Source organism: Apus apus, chromosome 20 (genome assembly GCF_020740795.1).
Source record: "Apus apus isolate bApuApu2 chromosome 20, bApuApu2.pri.cur, whole genome shotgun sequence".
Classification (NCBI taxonomy): domain Eukaryota; kingdom Metazoa; phylum Chordata; class Aves; order Apodiformes; family Apodidae; genus Apus; species Apus apus.
The window spans coordinates 7,674,059-7,679,884 of NC_067301.1; positions in this window are offsets into that span (position 1 = coordinate 7,674,059).

Below are 5,826 nucleotides of genomic sequence, written 5' to 3' on the forward strand. Positions count from 1 at the left end.
GGGGGGTGGAAAAGAAAAAAAAAAAAAAAATCATCTTGCTTTTGGAAAGGAAGAGGCTGCAAAGTCCAGCCCGGCACACACAGCTCCATCTTTAGGACAGGAAGACTCTTTGAGAGTAAAGAAAAGGCTGCAAAAGATGCAACTCGCTCCTTTTCGTGCTCGGGGGGTTGGGAGGGTGGGTGTGTTTTAATTTTTAGGGGAAAAAAAATGGGGTTTTGCTTGCAAACAGGCCTGGGGATTTTTGCAAGTGTGAAACACACCGGCTTGCTGCAGAGGGGTGGGTTTGGTGGGGTTTTTTTCTCCAAGAAATAAATGCACATATTCCCTTTATTGCAGTTTTTTCCCCCAAGAAATAAACGGCACAAATTGCCTTTATTGCAGTTTTTTCCCCCCAAGAAATAAACGGCACAAATTGCCTTTATTGCAGGTTTTTCCCCCAAGAAACAAAAGCACATATTCCCTGTATTGCAAATTTTATTCCCAAGAAATAAATGCACATATTCCCTGTATTGCAACCCCCCCCCCCCCCGAAATATATGGCACAAATTGCCTTTATTGCAATTTTTCCCCCCAAGAAATAAATGCACAAATTGGGCTTTATTACAGATTTTATCCCCAATAAATGAATGGCACATATTCCCTGTATTGCAGATTTTATCCCCAAGTAATAAATACACATATTCCCTCTATTGCCAAGAGTTTTTCCCAAGTAATACATGCACGTCTTCCCTTTATTGCCAGGTGGGGTGTTGTTTTTTTCCCCCCCCCCCAAGAGATAAAAGTTGCCTGGATTGCAAAGGCTTTCCAGAGAAAAGCTGCACTTCCCAACTTCATGCAAAGAGATTTTTCTGGGAGGAAAAATTTCTTGCAGAGCAAGTTTTGTCACCAAGGGAAGACGTGGCCCTGTCCCAAAACTTGAGGTTTTTCTTTGCAGGAGGGAAGGTTCTGGGTTTTTTTATTTATTTTTTGCCAGGGGAAGTTTGTCTTGATTGCAAAGGGAAATTCTGCAGGAGGGGAAGAGGCTGCAGGGACCCTGGTCCTGCTTGGGAGCTTCAGTCCTGCTGCATAGTTGGGTAGGATCAAGGAACCATGGAATGGTTTGGGTTGGAAGGGACATTAAAGATCATCCAGTCCCAACCCCCTGCATGGGCAGGGACACCTCCCACCAGCCCAGGCTGCTCCAAGCCCCATCCAACCTGCCCTTCAACACTGCCAGGGATGGGGCAGCCACAGCTTCCCTGGGCAACCTGGGCCAGGGTCTCACCACCCTCACAGGGAAGAATTTTCTCCTAGTATCTCACCTAAATCTCCCCTCTCCCAGTTTTAATCCATTCCCCTCATCCCATCCCTCCCTGCCCTTGTCCCAAGTCCCTCCCCAGCTTTCCTGGAGCCCCTTCAGGCACTGGAAGGTGCTCTAAGGTCTCCCTGGAGCCTTCTCTTCTCCAGGCTGAACACCCCAGCTCTCCCAGCCTGTCTCCAGAGCAGAGCTGCTCCAGCAGAAGAAATTCTGGGCTGTGAGGGTGGTGAGACCCTGGCCCAGGTTGCCCAGGGAAGCTGTGGCTGCCCCATCCCTGGCAGTGTTGAAGGGCAGGTTGGATGGGGCTTGGAGCAGCCTGGGCTGGGGGGAGGTGTCCCTGCCCATGCAGGGGGTTGGATCTAGATGATCTTGAAGGTCCCTTCCAACCCAACCCATTCCATCATTCCATGATGATTTGACCAGGACAACTCCCCTCGTTGCTGCAGTAGCTTTTGGGGAGCAGCCCCAGTACCAAATTCCCCACTCCCAGTAGATTATTTCCTGTAAAATTTGGGGTATTTGGGAGTTATTTTGCACTTTTTCATCTTAATTCTGGAAAGAAGGAAAATGAAAAGCATGGTTTCTAGGAGCAGGGGGGGTGTGATTGGTTTCATTTTGCAGTTTTCTGTGATAAAAAAAAATTCTACCTAATGGAACAAAAACCTTGGAACCTGGCTGTTTGTCCCTAAAAATGTATTTTTTCCCCCCCAAAAAAATGCCTGCTGGGTTTTGCTGAGCGGATGGGAAAGATCTGGAGGCAGGTTGCATCAGGCTGGGGGTTAAACTGGTTTTTCCTGGGATAAGGGAAAAAACTGGTTTTACTTGTTCATTCCCAAGGGTGGTTGGGTTGGGGAGAGACTCACCTTGGATAACCCCTCAGCCCCGCTCAGGAGATCCCAATCCTGGAACTGGGATTTGCACCCCTGGGGCTATTTGGGATGCATCCCATTAGCCAAAGGGAATTTCCAGCAAGACCCTTTGCAAAAATCCCCCTGGGTGGTGGGTTGAGGGGGCTTTGGGTGCAGCTGGGTGTGGGTGCTGGGGGGATTTGCACCCTTCATCTCCATTTTCCTGCTTTTTTTGCATCAAGGTTGACCTGCCAGAGTTTTCCAGCAAGTTGTTGCTGCTCCAGGAGGTGGTTTATCCTGTGGGTGAAGCAGAAATGGAATTTTCCCAAGAGTTTAGTGTGAGGGAGAAGGGAGTTTAAGGCCTGGCTGGGCAGGTGGGGCTTCAGGAGGGCTTTGCTGCCAAGATCCATATTTTATTGGGAATTGCATGGCCAGGAGATGGGGAGGATGGTTGCACAGAAATGCTGGACTAACAGTGACCACCCTGGGAACCTACTGACTTCAGTGATCTGGGGGTCAGAGACGTGAGGGTCAGCCCAGAACCCACCCATGTCCTGGGCTGTGTCACCAGCAGCGAGGGCAGCAGGGCCAGGGAGGGGATTGTCCCCCTTGGCTCATGTGGGACCCCACCTGGAAAACTGCCCAGTTCTGGGGCCTCCAGCACAAGAAGGACATGGAGCTCCTGCAGAGAGACCAGAGGAGGCCACAGAGATGATCCTTGGGCTGGAGCAGCTCTGCTCTGGAGACAGGCTGGGAGAGTTGGGGTGTTCAGCCTGGAGAAGAGAAGGCTCCAGGGAGACCTTAGAGCACCTTCCAGTGCCTGAAGGGGCTCCAGGAAAGCTGGGGAGGGGCTTGGGACAAGGGCAGGGAGGGATGGGATGAGGGGAATGGATTAAAACTGGAAGAGGGAGATTGAGGTGAGACATGAGGAGGAAATTCTGGGCTGTGAGGGTGGTGAGAGCCTGGCCCAGGCTGCCCAGGGAAGCTGTGGCTGCCCCATCCCTGGCAGTGTTGAAGGGCAGGTTGGATGGGGCTTGGAGCAGCCTGGGCTGGTGGGAGGTGTCCCTGCCCACGCAGGGGGTTGGATCTAGATGGTCTCCAAGGGGTCTGGATGGGTAGATGGGTTGGTACCCCCCAAGCTGCTCTCCTGCACCAGCAGAGGGCAACCCCGGGCCGGCTCCCGCCCCCCAGCTGGAGAAATCAAGGGCTTTAAATTACCAGGAAATGGGGATATTTAAATAAACCCCCTCCCCCCTGCATGTCCCGGCTCAGCGCCTGGGGCACTTCTAGGGTGATTTAACCGACAAATACTTGAAATTCCTCGAAAAAGCTCTCCTCCCACGCCCGTAATACAGGTTTAATGGGCTCGTCTTATATATAGTAGTTTGTTGCTGGGGCGGGGGGGGAAAGTTGGGTCCGGGGCTTGGGCAGGATGAGACCCTCGGGGCTCCAGCTGCCTCTCGGGGGGCTCACTGCCCTCCCCCCAGCCCCTGCTTCCCTAATATTCCCCCCCACTCCTGCTTCCCAAATAGTTTTTGGTTGGTTTTGGTTATTTTTTGGTCATTTTTTTGTATTTATTTGGTCATTTTTTTGGTCTCTTTTTTTTTTCTCGTTTTGAGTTACTTTTTGGGTTTTGAGTTACTTCTATTTTTAACCCATACACAGAATTTAATCTTTTGCTTTTAAACCCGATTTTAAGTGATTTACTTTTTAAATTCTTAGACATGAGCTTATTTTTGTTTTGAAATTATTTGTAGTTTGCTTTTATTTTACACTTTTTAAACTTTTTTTTTTTACCTTTTTATTTTTTGTTTTGAACCTTTTTTGTTTTGAACCTTTTTTGTTTTGAACCTTTTTTGTTTTGAACCTTTTTTGTTCTGGTCTTTTCCCCTCCACCTTTTTGACTTTTCCCCTCCAACAACTTTTTCACCTTCACCTCCAACTTTTTTACCTTCACCTCCAACCTCTTTGCTCCTTCAAAAATGGCTCGGGAATCCTTGCCAGGAAGTTGTTGCGTTTTTTGGGGGGGTTGATTCCCAATTGATTAAAAAAACCCCAGAATAAGTAACTTGAATTTTGATGGTGCTTTTGCATCCCTAAAAAACCCACATCTCCAAGCTGAGGATCCTGTGCCAGGTTCTCTTCCCACTTTACCACGGGGTTTGTTTTTTCCTGGCAAAGCTCCACAAAAGGATGAAAAAAACCAATCATTTAATAATTATGAATTAAAAAAAATTAATAATTCCCAAACATCTTTTCCTTTGGGTAATGGTGTTTGATTCTATTTTTTTAATGGGTTGTATTTTTGATTTGCTTGTTTTCCCACCTGTCTCGGAATGATCCAAAAGACTCTGGGAAGGAGAATTTTAATGTCTTATGATAATTATTTTAATCACTGAGCTGGTTGGACTGGTTTGGAGCTGGAATCAACCCCACAGCTGTTGGGTTTGTTTGCCAGGGGTGTTTTCTAGCAGGGCTGGGCACCCAGAACTGGGGTGTGCCAGCAGGTAACGTCGTGACAGCGGCAGAAAACTCCTTCCCAGCCAGGAAAACTCCAGATCCTCATGGAATAGGTGAGAATTGGTCAGGATTTTGCATTTCCAGAAATGCACCCACCAGGTTCTCCCCCTGATTTAAATTCTTTTTATTTTTTGCTGTATTTTATAATTTTGAGGGGGCCTGAAAAGCTGGAATGGGAGCATAAGTATGTTGAAGTGGGGACTTGGGATGTGTTTTGGGAATGCCAGGGGTCTGGGTGTAAAATGTCCTGGAAAAAACCTTCTTAGCCTGGGAATTTGGGAAGCTTTATTTTGGATTTGGGGGGTTTAGGGTCTGAAAAGTCAGCACGGGGGGGGCGGAAACTGCCTTTAAATGGGGGAGTGGTGACACGTTTTGGGAATGCAAGTGGCTTGGGTGTAAAATAGCCCGGAGAAAATCCTCTTAGCCTGGGAATTTGGGGAGCTGGATTTTGGATTTTGGGAAGGGGGACAGGGTGAGGGTTGGGATGTGAAAAGCTGGGGTGAGGGCATCCCCTTAAATGGGGATGTGGAGATGTGTTTTGGAACTGCTGGTGGCTTGGGTATAGAATATCCCAGAAAAATCCTCTTAGCCTGGGAATTTGGGGAGCTGGATTTTTTATTTTTGGGAGTTTATGGCCTGAAAAACTGGAATGGGGGGGACACACACGACATACCATTAAATGAGGATGTGGGGAAGTGTTTTGGGACTGTTGGTGGCTTGGGTGTAAAATATCCTGAAGAATATCTTCTTAGCCTGGGAATTTGGGGAGCTGGATTTTGGGGAGGGGGACAGGGTGGGGGTTGGGATGTGAAAAGCTGGGAGGAGGGGTGGGGGGATCCCCTTGAGCAGGGATGTGGAGATGTGTTTTGGAACTGCTATAGGTGTAGAATATCCCAGAGAAAATGCTCTTAACTTGGGAATTTGGGAAGTTGGTTTATTTTGCTTCTGGGCTGTTTTTCCCCCCCGAACAGGGACGATGCCGTCGGTGACGAGAGGGTTAACAGGTTTGCTCCAGCACAGGGAGGGTTAAAAAGCCAGGAAGGGACCGAATCCCGCTGGGAGGATTTTATTTATTAGGATTGGGAATATATCAGGGATGTCAATCTGTTTGGGAAGAGGAGGAGGGGTGAGATGCTGCCCAAAATCCCGGCATCCCTCGGT